At 41.2% G+C, this 15,183-nt stretch overlaps 1 long non-coding RNA gene across 1 annotated transcript; it reads right to left on the bottom strand.

Annotated features, from left to right (window-relative positions):
- Positions 1-471: 471 nt before the first annotated feature.
- On the bottom strand, positions 472-11,616 carry LOC129211787 (uncharacterized). Its single transcript, XR_008578979.1, has 3 exons — positions 11,210-11,616; positions 5,797-5,875; positions 472-1,721 (listed from the first exon to the last, which is right to left on the bottom strand). It is a non-coding gene; the product is annotated as an uncharacterized LOC129211787 (long non-coding RNA).
- Positions 11,617-15,183: the final 3,567 nt, after the last annotated feature.

Raw genomic sequence — 15,183 nt, 5'->3', positions numbered from 1 at the left:
TTTTTTTTTTCACTCATATCTACTACTCAGCTTCTTATTCAGTTTTGGCTGATTTCTGTCTCTTGTTATCTTGTACTACTAAAAATATATTTTATTCTTAGATCCCATCAACACAATAGACAGATGTACACCTGTATTCATTAGCAGCAAAAATATCTTGGAACAAAAGCTAAATGAAAACCTTTGTTGATGTATTGAATACATACAGGAAGAGCACTCAGACCAAGGAGGTGCTAAACCATGGGGTTATGTCGGAATACTTGGTCCCCACTGGGTTTGGTCAGGCTATTTACATACTGACTACCCAAAACAGCCTTAGCTTGCAGCAAGCACTGAAAAAACAGGAACAAACCAGAATATTGGTCAGATATACCTGACTGGACATAACGAACAGAGAAAGGAAATATTTTAATTGTAGAAAATCAGTTACAGACAGCTAATGATTAAATTAAATGTTGTTGTATATATTTATTTATGCAATTTCAGGCAAAGTCCTATAGTGTTTTTCAAGGATAAACCAAAAAATTCCAGTGCTTAGTGAAAGATAGCACAGAGCATTTTTATGAGTAACTAGTAGTTAGGTAGACAGGACTCTAAGCAACAATCAGAGTTGTAAAAGCAAGATAGAAATCTGTGAGAGAATTGACATAATCTGTTGAGGAACATGAAAAGGAGGAGGACGGAGTTATTGAGTTAGATATACTAGTGAGTCGATGCATTCAGTGTGTCCTTAAAACACAGATCCTCTACATGATTTGTGTCCAAATGCTGTTCAGAGAAGTACTGGAAGGAGCTCATAGATTACTTTGCAACAGGCCAGTCATTGCTGCATTTTAGAAAGTGATATTTAGGGAGTCCTTATTACAGGTACCTGATCATTTTCTGAGTGAAAGATTTCTTCACCTTCTTTATGAAATTTAAAAACCTTCTTGCTCAGGAAATGTCTGCAGAACAGATGCTATTTTTTCTCTGTGGAAGACAGAAGTGTTGCTTGTTGCACACACAGTTCTATTAACCCGTTCTTAGACTGTCCAGTCACTCAGTTTCCACAGCTGAAGCAGAATGGTAACATCCTTTTAGGGCTTATGTTTAATGCGCTTTCTGAATTTCACGTTGACGTGATGCTTCAGCTGAGCCTTTTTCAGACTATACTAAATTCATGAGGCAGAATGACAGTGCTTAAGGTTGCTCTGATAACTGCTGAAGTCCATGGAAAAACATCCATTAACTTGAATTGCTGCTGGTCTAAGCCTTTAATGAGAATGGAAGCCCACATTAGGAATAGAGAAGGCACTGCTATTTTGGTGTGTTTCCAAGCTTTCTGCACAGTAGTGCTGTGTGTCTTACTGCTCTGTACAACAAAGGAATCTGATGCTGCATTTGAAAACTACTGACCTCATTACACTTTGTACATAGCACCTTTCTTTCTGTAAGATCCCACAGCGCTTAGTGAGATATTGATAAATTGAATTATCTCGAAGGAAGCCTTATTGTGGGCTCAGGTACTATAACCCTTCCTTCAGCAGCGTGCCCTGCCATGGTACAGACGCTGGGTCAGGTGGCAGGGAATGGTTTGCCACCATGCAGACACCGTGCACGGCAGCTGTCTCTGGCCCCAGGTTACCTCTCCCACTCCAGCAACTCTTCAGCTACTCACAGCAATTGCACAGCAATAAAATAGTTCAGCGTAGCAAGTGGGTGGACATTAGTTCCATGTGAAACTGCAAAGGGAACATAATTACTGTAGGCAGAATATAATTACTTAGAGAGGAATCTGGCTTGAGCTTTATGGGCTAAAGCTTTCCTTTAGAGACAAGTACTATCGAGGTTAAAGAGCATAACCAGTCTGTGCTTTTGTTTTAGCTTTCAGATGAAAGATGGTGAGTTCATGAGCTCTGAGCACCACGATGGGGCATTAGTTCATTCATCTGTCACCTGCATGAGTGCTATTTCATGTTGTACTTTCTTGAATGTGTGCAGCATGAGAGCCGCACCAGAGTCAACATCAGTATTCACTGTAAAGCTTTTAAACCAACCCCTGCACTCTGTCCTAATCTTCTGCTTTCTGCTGCCCACCTCCCTGAAAGCAGAAGAGTCTTCAGAGGGACTTCAATACAATTAGCCCAGGGTCTTCTGTCAGTTTTAAAATTTGCAGATTATTTTGTATTACCTTCTGAATTGGTAAGATAAAAGATGTTTTATGTATTATTTATGCTGGTCATTCACTAAGTTATATTAATCTCAAAATGACAATGAAAAAAATCTTTTATTTTAGATACATTATAAGGTTCTGTACCTCCAGTTCTAAGGTCTAGTACACTGGTTATGTGGCATATTTTTCTTCTGATTGCACTGCACTGAGAGTTGTGTTGGTCAGATATACAGAGCCAATTTCCATGTGAAATTTGGTACACCTACTGTGCACACTCTCAGGATGACAAATGAAGAAGGATTTCAGGAAGAGACCACATTTTCTGGTCTTTATTAAAGTACAGACACAGGATCCAGGAAAGCTGGACTTGGTTAAAAAATATGGGTATGCAAAGGGCATATGAGGTCTTTATGTTGGCATTTCGTAATGTTGAGTGACTGATTTCACAATCTTGACATTTCTCTGATGTAGAATTTTTTATGAAACTGTATATAGAGATATGTATTTCTGAAAATGTAGTAAATGTTTTGAAGATTAAAAGGTAATCTCCTTGCTCCAAAAGGATCTTACTAATTTGAGGCGTGATGAAATACAAGTAACTGATAAGAAAGAGATGTATGGAAACACAGAAGATATGGCATTGGCTCTGGGAATTTGATGATGGCTTGTGTGGATTAATGATTGCCAATTGTAGATGGGGAAACTGATGCACAGAGAGGGAAGGAGCACACAAAGGCTGAGGTTAACTACAAAACTGCATTGGTGCCTCCTTAATCCCCGTGCAGTGCTCTATTCCCTTTTCCTCTTTTCTTGCTCAAAACATTTCCTTTTCATTAGACTATCTACTGTAGGAAAGGGATTCTTCTGAGCGTGAAGTGAGATAGATAATGTTCCTTACAATGAAGCAGTCTTTACAAGAAATATATTAATTTTCAGTGCAGTTGTCTATGAAACAATAGTTTCCTTGTCAGTAAAGGTGGGTTTGGTTTTTTTCATTGTAGGAGAATCAGTGATTTTAGACCTGGAAAGCTGTGTTGGGTAGGAGGAAAGAGGGAAAAGAGAGAGAGTGTTAAATCATAGTTGATATGGCAGTGTTCTTTCACATCATCATTACTTAACTGCTGTGACATTCAGTCCATGAAAAATTGTGTGGGTTTTAACACCTGAAGGCATGAACAGAAATATGTGGGGTTTTTTTTTTGTTTGTTTGGTTGGTTGGTTGGTTTGGTTTTTTTCAAATATTATTTTAGAGCAAGAGAAAGGACCAAGATTGACAGCACCTGGAAAGAACGATGCTTTTCTTACCCACACAATATATATAACAGAGGAAGCAATTGTAGAAACATCCTTGAAAAAGGCCAAAAGCACGATGCAGGGGACTTTGTCATGGAATTAAAGAGAAATTCACTCCTATGTCTTCCATGTTCCTGATCTCTCTATTCAGATCGCTAACAAGGGTGCTGAATGACTAAGGCCTGCACATTTCTGCCCATCTGTCTCCTAAAATATATTAACTCATGTAGCACAAGCCACCACGCACTCAACAGATGGTAACAGCTCCCAGTCACTCCTAATTTAACTCAGCTTTGGACTGATAACCCAGAGCTCCCATGAAACTCAAAGGGAATCTTTTGTTTGTTGAGCCAATAAAAATACAAAGCCCTTTAATGTTACCAGTCTTCTGAAATGTTAATTGTGTCATAGACTGTTTCTACCAAACTTTCCTTTTGTTGTTTGGGAAAAGAAACACACTGAACCAAATTACACTGCACTGCTGGAGATTTATAAGTGTCAATAAAATTTTCTGGTAGATTCATTTTGGTACCTGGAGCAGTATTCCCATGTCTCTGGGTACCAGAAGCCTGCTCTGGGCTATTTTCCACTTCCACCACCAATGCTTCCTATTCACCTTTATAGCCAGATGCAAGAGTGTTAGTATGTCCTGACTGGGTTTCTCTGTAAAATACGTACTAGTCTTCTCAACGTGGCTGAGAGTAGAGAAGCTCATGAAGTGAAAGACAAACTTCCGTCGCCGCAGATGTCGTGCCAGATCTAATTTTGGCATCCACACCAGCAGAGTACAGCCAATCACTGGCAAATGTCTGGTTTATGCGTTAACTCCAGTTCTTGGGAAAGGTTCATACAGAACACGTTTCCCACAAAAGGGTATGCATGAAGAACTTCGTGGCAGCCCAAACTGGCAAATTTACATAGAATAGCACAGCTTTGTATCGACATATCAGCTCTGGTCCCAGGACTGGTGAACATGGTTATTGTTTTGGATCCAGTCTCACGTGTTGCAAGATATTGGGGACCTACAATAATGATAACTGGAAATGAATTTGATATCCCTGGAGGAAATCCAAGTATTTAAGTGAAATTACCTATGGTTCATCTTGTAAACAAGATGAGAATTAAGTTTCTAAGAAAAATATTCATAATGCCTATGATGTGTTAAAAACTTAAGGAAGAGAAAGTGGTCATTCCTCTTTAAAAAACAAACAAAAAGGAAAAGCCTTAATTGCTTAAATTTCAGCCTATTTCATCTCTTTCTTAAAAAAAAAAAAGTACTGTATTGCAGTGAACAATATCAACCTCATGTTAATTCAAGAATCCTTTAGTGAAATTCCGTGGTATGTTTTATATAGAATATGAGAAAAGATTCGTCTAGACCTATCAGCCAGACTTGTATTTTATGAAAATAGCACCCCACTTCAGAACGTTTTTATCCCTCCAAGAGCTTTTACATTAATAAAATGCTGAGTAGAAAGATCATTCAAATGCCTCAAGTAGCCCTAGATATTAAAAAGCTGTATTAGCAGGCTATTTTTTTAAAAAAAACATGATCTTTACAGAACTTATGGGCAATCTTATGCATTTCTATTTTTCTTTAATAATGAGTTTCAAGGCAGCTACTTGCACTTTCTGGGATGCCCCAATTTCAGATGTAGTGTTATTTTGTTTAATGGTAATTTTGTTCTATAGGAAGGAATTCAATGCATTTCTTTTATATTAATTTTAATGACGCAGAACCCAATAGCTCTGCATTCATCACTGGATGGAAGATAATAGTTTCCATTACTCAAAAGGGGTAACATTAATTTTACTAATTTTTTTAATTATCTTTATATTAAAGTAAAACACAGTTTGATGTACATATGACTTTTTTTCCTTTCTATAACTGTTAGAAGCGTAGGGGTAATCATACTTGCCATCTGCTATAACGTGCATGTCAAAAGTAACTTGTTCATAGGTATCTTACTAAAAAGAAAGGAAGAAAACAGCATTTGTTTGCTATTTTATAAATAGCAAATAAATGTATATACAAACAGTATTTATGAATAAGTACAATTAATTAAAATGCAAAAATTTAACTACAGGTTTTATCCTATACATATAGAAGTTTAGTTATGATACTGATGCTCTCTGTTCTCTCACTACCATTTCCAGATATTTACCATGGGGATAAGAGAAGAAATCTTCTGAATACCTCGATCCACTATCTTATGCATGCCTGCAAGGTGATGTAAAGCGGGTGAGAAATTGTAGGATCAGACCTTAATATGATTTGGACAATTTAGTTGAAGTAATTACTGTAATCTCTTTTGAGTCTGTTTTTTTCACTTGACTTTTTTCATAATCACCTTGTCTCTGCAGGGATCCTTGCCTCATAAAGCTTTGTTGGTCTTTTTTTTCTGTTCAAATGGGCTGAGATGAGTCAGTCTAAAAGAGAAGGAAAAAAGAATGAAATATATTTTTTAAAGCATCGTCTCTTCTGTTTTCCATTTGGTAAAGTACATTAATACACATGCTTAAGATCTCAGATGCTTGTATTATCTATGTCTTGGAAAGTAACATCATAGCCTTCTTGACTAGTTTTCTCTCCTATCCTGATATGCTGAGGTCAGTCATTCACTGGAAAAATATTATTGTTTAACTTAAGATCTGAAGTTATGGGTAGATGCCATTGATGTGGGAATGAGTAGCAGATATTTTTTGTTCTGGAAGTCAGGCCACATGATCACAGTGGTTTCCAATTACAAGACTCTGTAAGAGGAGAAACACTGCTCAGCTCCCTGATCGGGATCTCAGCTGGAGCTATATGTGAAACATATGTGATTGTAAGAGATGATTCTATGAAATCATTATTATCTTTCATCTCTGATTGTAAGAGATGGTTCTATGAAATAATTAAAAACTCGTGGTTTTTTTTTTTTAAATTTCAGCACTGCTGAGAGTCCCAGCCTCAGGCCAGTGCCTTTTTTATGTGAGGCACTGCGTAGACACGCAGTGAAAGAAGCCCTGATGCCATTTCCTAACAGGGAAGGAGTGCTTGGCAGATCACTGCTCTCTTCTTCGTCTCCATTCATTTCTACTCCTGTGCCCTACAGAGAGTTACATATCACGCAACAGTTCAGCATGTTGATAATTCTTTTCTGCCCTTTCCTGCATCATGGACAGTTCATTAAACTGTAATTTAAAGCTAGTTTTGAACAATCAGGGGCAATTGCCAGAGCTTTAGGTTATGAGAGAAGTGCCTTTCTAGGCTAAGGAGTAAATAATTTCACATGAACGTGACAGAAGGGGACATCCAGACCTTGACTAGATGTAATGTGAAACTTCTATAAATTGTTGACCAAAACATATGCTTATTTTCTTCCCGCTACACAGCTCCTTTCTGTTTGATATTTGCATTAACTAGGTTGATGCGGGTTGGGGCAGAGGGAGAGAGCCCTCTATCCTGAAGTGGTTTTGCAACCTCTGCCCAATTACTTGTCCCTCTTTCTAGACCAAACTTCACCACACTACCCTGGGGAATTCTGGTAGATGTGAGAGGTATCTGTGCTTCCAAATCATTGTGAAAGGGCCAGGAAGACAGCACTGCGTCCTGGTTTAACACTTTGGCTGCTGCACCATGTTAGTCCTCTGAAAACAACTAACAGTGACAAATGACTGCAAATTGCTTAGCTTTTGCTCCCATGTACAAAACATACCTTGTACCTGAAATTCAGAAAAAATAAATATTTTAAGAAAATATTTATTTCAGTTGGGCTGGAAGGACAGCTTGCACTGTAGAACTAATTCTACAGTTCCTGTTCCTCCTCTGAAATAAATCTTCAGCTCTCAAGTGACTTAAACGCAAATACATAAATTTATCTTGCTTAACTTTAAACCTACTTGTTTTGGCCATCACTTTGGGAAGTATGACTCCACAGATTTTGACAAAAGCTGTAGCTTGATTCACAGGCAAACCACACTAAGAAAGAGAACCTTGGATATTCATTCTAATACAATTCATGCCTTACTTGTAATTTCACTCTTTAAAGAAAAAAACATGTTTCCTAATGGACTGTTTCTAAATAGAATAGGAAAAAACAGAATAAAAAACATATACTTTTTTTATACTTGTTATAAATGGGCCTGCCAAGTGGTGAATCATTTGCAGAGTACAGGGTTAAATACACATAATGTAAAACAGTATCTCTAAAATGTTAGTAATAGCGACATTTAAATACTGAATAACATTTCTTGTTGTAGCTGGAGCTTGAGCTGAGAAGCATTGAAAAACTGCTGAAACTGTTTGACCCCACCAAGCTTGTAAACAATATGCATTTTATATTTAAAAAATGTCACCACTTCAACTGCTGGCATTAAGAAAGATTGGCAAGATGTCTGTAAATGTGAATGTGTTGAGCTTGGCCTTTCCCTCCTTGGTACTTACTGGTACAATTACTTTCAACTAAGAATGAAGCAGAACAGCTGCAAGTTTTTCAAATAATTCTTTGTTCATGTCACTTGCACTCTCTGAGCCTCCTGTTTTGATGGTCTTTTTTAGATGAGTACATCCCTATTGCATTGACTGTCTTCTTACACTATATGCATAAATAATTTTAAATTAAATGGTTTGGCTATTAACAATAGTCTAAAGTTGCAGCCTCAATTTCACTTGGACTATCCATTAAACCTCCAAGGCTGCTGTGTGAATCTTGTTAATTCTTTTTGGTGGGTGCCAAAACACTCAAAGAGATGGTATTTCAAACCTTCTTTCCTGGTGTAGTTTAATATGGTGACTGTGCACAGTTACTGTCCTTCTGCTTAACAAAGCAGGGACCACCACAGCTGGAAGAATGATTTTCTAGAGTTTTGCCTGCATCAAGGCTATCTGAGCCTGAGCTGGAATAATTTTTTGTACCTATTGTGGATCATCATAAAGGGATGTTTCCAGCTACTTGCCAGTACATTTCATGTGCGTATTGCATCAGCCTATGTCATCAGCCTATGTAAACTGGAAGGATGTGAAAAAAACCCCAACAAACCCACAAACAATAATGGTTCAAATACATCATTGTGTATTTTTATAGGATTGATACTGCACAAGAAGTTCATTATCTCACTTAAACCCTTTTAAAACCTTCTACTTTCCTTGAATCCTGAACCTTAGAGAAGTCCCTGGGTTCCTGAGGTCTTAATTTATCTTACATACAAATGTCAGTATGTTGGAAGAGGCCGGAGTCCTTGGCTACTGATCATCCTTGGGTACTGATTATAGCCCTGGTACTTGGGTACACATACCAGCAGTCCCATACAGCTTTTATCAGATGCACCATGCATTAGCTCTCTTTCAGGCAAGAAGCACCCCAACCATGTTGTAACATTCAGCCTTCACAGGAGGAAACATGATAGTTCTTATTGCCATACAATGGAGACAAATAACTTTTATTATATTTAATAGTGAAAAATACAGATGTGAGTTTTATGACAGTTGAACAAACACAGCTTCAAAGAGATGGGAAACAAGGAGTCAAATGATAAGTTAACACAATGCAGAAAGACTGACTCTTCTTGATAGGAAAACAAAAAAACCCAAGTACAGGAAATTCTGCAGGAGATGGTTCACTGAACAGCATATAAAAAGGCCATAGCATCATCTGAGAGGGAATTTTCCCTACATTTTGTGGAAAGGTTTCATATATAACCTACTAAACGAGGCATATTTAGGCACTGCAGGAGCAGTTCACATTTGATATGGCCTATGCAGTTACTGTCCAATGGATAAATAGAGGTATGTGGGCCAGAGAGCTTGCATAAATTAGCGTGGCTGCCTTGCGTCAGTGGAGATGTGTCTATACCAGCAGCTGAGGTAGGTTGTTTATTTCCAAGACTGTCAAACCTCCAAACCCACTTTAAAAAGTATATAAAAATAGGAAATATTTGCATACCTTTCTCAGCTGTTTTTATAACTACTTACCAAACTTAACTTCTATGTAATATAGTGGTAGTGAAATTACAGACATAACATGCAAAACTGTAATATGTGGGATATGCTTATGGTCTGTAATGATCAGAGAATACTGAAACTGAAAAAGACATTGGTGACTTGCAGGTGTTATAAAACATTACTTTTCTTTCAAGAGAAACAGTTGATTTCGAAACAGTAACAGCTTTGCAGGTGGATCCCCACTGTACAAGAGGATTGCCAAAAGGATTGCTATCTAAATTAGAAAACTGGGCAGTAGAAACACAGGCAAAGAGGCATGACCCTGGTCATATTCCAGATTGGACTTGAGTCACTTGGGCCTTGCCACAATGTCAGTGATTGCAAACTGCTTCCTGCAGAAGTAAGCAGTTCTGTGGCTTACGTGCAGCTTCAATTTGGAAATGCATCCTGGATGTTCCTGTCCTCTGCCTGCCAGCTCACTCTGTTTCAGACAAAGTATCAAAGAACAGTATTCTGCATGTAATTGACCCTTGTATATGCTTTCTTGTGACTCAACGTTTGTGGCACGTCTATTTTAAACACTCTAGATTTTGGTGTAGTCTCATGGCACTGCTGGAATGCTAGTCCAATGACAGATTCTCACAGGATGTGGCAAAACCATTGTCTATCTGAAGAAAGAGAAAAAGAAGAGTTGCTATAGGAGAAGGCTTTGGGTAACCCTATTGATTTGGAAACCAGACAAAAATAAAATTAATATTTGTTCCTAACTCTCAGTGGTTTGCAACACTCATGACATCATCTGTTCAGAAAATTGTGGTGACATTCAGTTTGAATATAGAATTTGTATGAAATATTTCCTCCCTAATACAGATGCTGTATGCTGGAGTTCACAGTTTATTTCACTCCCTTACCAAAAGTGCAGATATTCAGGACCATAACACACACAAAAAAAGCTATCTGACACTAATGACCTTACTTGTAGCATGCAAAACAAAAGCAAAACAGTAAAATAAACAAAGGGGATGGGGGTGGCAGTGAGGAAGATGACTACCAGAGATTTGACATAGAGGTGACCTGTTTGCTCCTCTGACTACTGTGGAGCTAATTAAACACAGCATCTCTAGAAATAAAGTGCTGGAGAGAGAGAAAGTAGTCAGTTGCTCTCACTGCATATGTCACTTGGGATTATGATTATACCCATTGCTAAAAGGCAGTTGAATAAGCAAATGTTGTTTTGCAGGAAGTAGGAAAAAAATTCCATCTATCGTACTGTACAGCCAGACACGAAATGTATAATTCTGGTAATGAGCACTGGAAGTATGAGCTATGTTTTAAGCCATTTGACTTATATTTTAAGCCTCCCTTCCCCCACTCTGTTTAAAGAGAAGGGAAAATGATTTTACGTAACAAATGCATTTTGTTGATATAAGAGCATATATCTCAGGCTTTATGCTGTAAACTGTCTCAGTGCTTTAATGCTTTTGGGCTTTGGTAATGCTGTGTTGCTTCCTTCATCACTGGCCACGCCACCTCAGCCCCGCACCCAGGACAGTGCCGACTGCCCAACAGAGGAATGTGTTTCAATCCCAGATTTTGATTCATTTTTGCTTTTAAGTTTCCGATGCTCGCTTATTTTTTCCAGGGATCTGATGAGACTGCTACAAAACCCAGACCTTCCGAACCGTGAGCCCATAACCGTAACCGTGACGTGTGTGGGCTGTCAGCCTCACCCGGTCTTTGGAGTGACACCCGTGCTCCTTCAAACCTGGGACGTCCCAGGGCTGAAGGCCACAGGAGGCACCAGGTACCATAAAGGAGCTGCAGTGCTTTTCGCTCACCATAGTTTCAGCTCCATTTCCTCAGAGAAACCTTACAAAACAGAGGCGGATGGGTACGGTGTGCTGGGCCTGACCCTCTGCCGCTCGGCCCGCGGGGCGGCTCGGGGCGCAAAAGGGCCCTCTTGCCCCCTTGTCCCGGCCCTTTTGCCCCAGCCCCGCCGCCGCCGCCGCCGCCGCCGCCGCCGCCGCCGCCGCCGCCGCCGCCGCCACCACCACCGAGGCCGCGAACTCCCTCCTGAAGCGTTTCACCTTGCCGAAGGGCGCTGCCGCGCTGCCCCGCTGCCCCTTGCTTTGCCTCATTCCTGCCACAGGAGGGGGTGCGAGGGGCTATAAATCAGCGGGGCGGCCATGGTCGCTTTCCTTCCCTGCCGCTGTCCGCCGCTGCTCCCGCCTCGCCAGGCCCCGGGAGCCTGGGGGCGGGGATGGCTGCTCCAGCCGCAGGTGGGGATGGGGGCAGCGGCGGGCGGGGCTTTGGCTTTCCCGGATGGGGCTGGGCTGAGAAGGGGCTGTGGGGAGTGGGAGGGAGGAGAGAGAGGCGAGAAGCTTGTCCTGGTGAGTGCCTCACGTCAGGGATGAGGCATTGGAGTGTGCAGGTGGGTCAGAGGTACCTACTGGTGGGCTCCTCATTTCTTCTGTGAGGAAAGCGTGTGGCACCAGCACCATGCCAGTGTTTCACCTCGTCTGGTTTACTTACCTGTTACCTTTGCCTGGGTTTGTGTGCTAGCAGCGATTTCTGTAGCTTCCTCCCCTGAGTGGCTACAGAAGTGTGGCAGAGCCTCATGTAGCCCCCAGCCTGTCTCTGGCAACGCTTTGTAAACACCCACCTTTTGGGGTCACTGTCTGTCCTGATTCCCCTGTTTGTGTGAGGATGTCCCCTTGTACCTGTCCCCTGGGTAGCCCAGCCCCGCTCCTCTCCTCAGGTGAGGTGAGTACAACTGAGGGGCTTCCATACCCAGAAGCTTCCCTGTTTTTTTTCCCCCCATGACATCAGTTAGTCTTAAAAACTCAAACCAAAAAAGCTGCAGTCTTTCCTCCTTCCTTTATGTGTTACATTATTGCTGGTGAGACACTGAGCTGGTGAGTTGTTCAGAGCTCTAAAGCTGTACCTGAGATACAGAGGCAAGCTGCCTCGCTGCCCTGTGCCAAAGGCTAAAGCCTATGGATTTTTTCCTTTTTTTTTTAAACAAAACAATACAGAGACCACCTTCTCTTTTTCCCTGTATGCTTCATTGCACGTGCAGTGAGTTCAGGTCCCTTGACTCGCTGTGCATGAGATTGTTATAAGCGAGACCATACAAATATCTTGGTCTAGCAAAATATTTTATTAATCAAGTAAGCAGGCACAAGCAAAACAGCGCTGGGCGGCTGGGGAGTCTCCGCTCCGCCACAGCCCGCAACTCCCCTTTCCAGAGTCTCTGTTTTATAGCATTCAAATTCCGGCTTGTTGGGACTTGTTAAGTCGTCTGAGGCTGCGCAGTCCATTGCTGAGGAGGGGGTCGTTACTTCCTCTGGCGATCATGCGTTGTGCTCGTGTTCAGGTGGGGGGGGAGTGAAGCGCGAAACAGGATGTCTTGTGGTGGGGTATTTCACAGGGTCTTTTGTTTTAACAAGGATGTTTACCCGACACCCCCCTTCCCCACTATCTACTTGCTTAATCCTCCCTCCACGACAAGGCCGTAAATTGCGAAACCTTATCTCCTTAGCTGATTATTTATTTTACAGACAATTAACAAATCCTCTGTAATTCATCACAATCCCTCCTTTTTCTTTTTCTTATTTTGTTCATTGAATTTTTGGAGCATTTGTTTACTTAGCATCAAGGTCTCTATATCATCTTCTTGTTCTAGAGATTCATATTTTGCACGAACAAGCATGAGATGAGCAGCTTCTAAATGACTTTTTACAATCGTGATCACTCGATTAAATATACATGGTCCAAAAGTTAATGCAATGATTAGTAACAACAGCGGTCCAGTCATAGTTGATAACAAAGTAGTTAACCAAGGTGAGTAATTAAACCAGGATTCATACCAATTCTGACGAGCCTCATTTTCCCTCTTGCGTTTTTCTAACCTTTCCCGCAATTTAGTCATTGTATCTCTCACCACCCCAGTGTGGTCAGCATATACACAACATTCCTCTCGTAGGGCTGCACACAGTCCTCCTTGTTGTAGGAAAATTAAATCCAATCCCCTACGGTTTTGGAGTACTACTTCGGATAGGGACTTAACAGATTTTTCTAAGGCCGATATAGATTGTTCAATACGGGCCAAATCCTCATCCACGGCAATGCGTAGAGAGGTAAATTCTTGACTTTGTTTTACCAGAGAGGCAATTCCAGTCCCTGCTCCTGCAACCCCGAGAACCATTAGAGTGGCTAAGGTGACAGCCGTAATAGGCTCCCTCCTTACTAGATGGTATTCAGCTACCGTGTGATGAGTGTACATGTACTATTCAGTATGATACAAAATCCTTGGTAAAATGACCACCTGTACACAAAAATCATGAGAGGTATTAAACAATTTTAAAGATAGGCACGGAGTGACTCCCAGAGATGAACACACCCATCTGGTGTTATTTGCAGGAATTAATCATTTATGTAATTGATTCCCGCTCTCAGTGGTGTTGCATAAATCACTTTTCCCTCTTGGAACTGTGTCTATACATCTGCCTTTTCCTGTAACCTGAGTTAAAGTTATTCCAATCTCCTGACCCCAGTTGCACTTGGAAGGATTTGTCTCATTTGAGTATTCAGGCCTTCCCATATCTCCTATAGCTTCGTAATACGGAGGCTTAACACTTACACACAGCCAGCATCCTTCAGTTATATATCGGGATTAGTTTGGTTCAGTACCTGAAAGCTAGCATTTATGACTTTCCACATCCCACTCACGGGTGCAGCTATGTTATTTTTAGTAATGCTAGGGAACAAAGTTGAGGAAAGTGTTTCTTCAGTTACACTTACACTCACACTTTTGGTAAATTGCACGGGGCCCGGTGTACTCTGGATCTCTAGATTCTTTTTCAATAATCTTGTGTTGGGTCCGACAAGTCGGGGTGTTTCGGGTGGCCTTTCTTTCTTAATTAAAATGAGTCCTCCCCTGTCGGCCCCACTCTCGTAATATCTTACTCCCCATGTTTTTCCCATGATCCACCCGGGGTCATCTGGATTAGTTACATTCATCCATAGGAATGTGCAGCTCCCACCAACTAAAGGAGCACCTCTAATCCCTCGCTGCACCCTATATATCTTACAGCCCTTTGGACCAAATTGTACAGTAAGGTATTTATCTTTACCTGCCCCTAGATCCCATCCTGAAGCAATAGTCTCACAACCCCAATAAGCACAATAGTAATGAGCTGGGAAATTACAGTACCCTTTTCCCGGATTAGAAGCTGGACAGAAGTAGAAATCTGATTGATTATTACATGGGTGCACAGTTGTTATATTACAGAGGTCAGTCTTAAAACTAGGGGCACCAGCCGTGGTGATTTCTTGTATGATGGTGGTCTTGTACAATCGTATCAGGCTCCATTTGAAGGGTTGATGCGGGTGATGTTGCGTTGCCGCACAAGTTGCGAGCATTACAAGGATCCCTATGTACTGTAAGGGACGGCCGAGACCCATTTTCTTCTCTCCCCACTATTCACTCCTCTGCCTCGCTTGTCAGTTGGGTTGCAGCCAACTACGAGGTTTGGGTTCTTCTCAGCAGCAGTAGTGTTCTTCAGGGGTCTTTTATTATTAGGGTCTCTGCTTCCACCCACAGTACACAAAAATACCTATCGGGCTCGTCGTAGAGTGAGCTTTAGATCTCCAGCACCTGGAGCAACCTCCCACTTCTCATCACGAATGGGTCCTTTCACACAGCTGGCATGTGTCCATCCTTTTTCTGCAGTCCGTATTGCCATTTCTGTAGTGAGTAAAACAACATAGGGGCCTTCCCATTGTGGTGTTAATGAAGCCTCCTTCCATG

The sequence above is a fragment of the Grus americana genome, chromosome 12 (genome assembly GCF_028858705.1).
Source record: "Grus americana isolate bGruAme1 chromosome 12, bGruAme1.mat, whole genome shotgun sequence".
NCBI classification, from domain to species: Eukaryota; Metazoa; Chordata; class Aves; order Gruiformes; family Gruidae; genus Grus; species Grus americana.
Note: the sequence above shows the minus strand (reverse complement) of the source record. Positions and strands in the feature narration are given on the sequence as shown.